Source organism: Sapajus apella, unplaced genomic scaffold (genome assembly GCF_009761245.1).
Source record: "Sapajus apella isolate SASKATOON/1434 unplaced genomic scaffold, GSC_monkey_1.0 scaffold5010, whole genome shotgun sequence".
Lineage (NCBI taxonomy): Eukaryota > Metazoa > Chordata > Mammalia > Primates > Cebidae > Sapajus > Sapajus apella.
The window spans coordinates 1-818 of record NW_022441934.1 but is presented as its reverse complement, the minus strand read 5'-3'; the positions used below and the strand labels follow the sequence as shown (position 1 = coordinate 818).

At 37.9% G+C, this 818-nt stretch overlaps 1 non-coding gene across 1 annotated transcript; it reads left to right on the top strand.

Moving 5' to 3' along the window:
- The first annotated feature begins 649 nt into the window (after positions 1–649).
- Positions 650–756, top strand: LOC116547841. Its single transcript, XR_004267204.1, has one exon. It is a non-coding gene; the product is annotated as a U6 spliceosomal RNA (small nuclear RNA).
- Positions 757–818: the final 62 nt, after the last annotated feature.

The following is an 818-nucleotide window of genomic DNA, read 5'->3' as shown; positions in this document are numbered from 1 at the left end:
CACTCCAGCCTGGTGATAGAGCGAGACACTAAAAAAAAAAAAAAAAATACATGTGTGTATATATATATATATATATATATGCAAGAAAAAGAGGCGTTTAATATACTAACCTAGATCAAATAAAACAAACATACTGAATACATATAGCCATTGAATAAGTTTTGAATTGTTCTTGGTTCTCTTTCAAGTTTAGTCTTGCTAAGAAGTCCTAGCAAATTTCTCTGCTGTTCTCTGGAAGACATGACTGGTTCTAATGTTTAAAAGAAGCCTGATGGCTAGGAAAATCTCTCACTTGTTCAATGTCTTCTATGAGCAAGATATTGTGCTAAGATTTTACATGCGTTAATTCATACTGAGTTTCAGACATACAATCCTGATGTGTAGAAATTATTACATCTGGCTAGGCATGGTGGCTCAAGCCTATAATCTCAGCACTTTGGGAGGCCAAGGCAGGTGGATCATTTGAGGTCAGGAGTTTGAGACCAGCCTGGCCAACATGGTGAAACCCCATCTCCACTGAAATACAAAAATTAGCCGGGTGTGGTGATGGGCGCCTGTAATCCCAGCTACTCAGGAGGAGAACTGTTTGAACCCAGGAGGGGGAGGTTGCAGTGAGCAGGTTGCATCTATTTTTATAGATAAAAAAGGCGTGCTCACTTCGGCAGCACATATACTAAAATTGGAACGATACAGAGAAGATTAGCATGGCCCCTGTGCAAGGACGACATGTAAATTCGTGAAGCGTTCCATATTTTTAAAAAATTAAAAGAAAGAGGAAAAAAAATAAGACTCCAAACAAGTTTTTTTTTTTTTTTTTT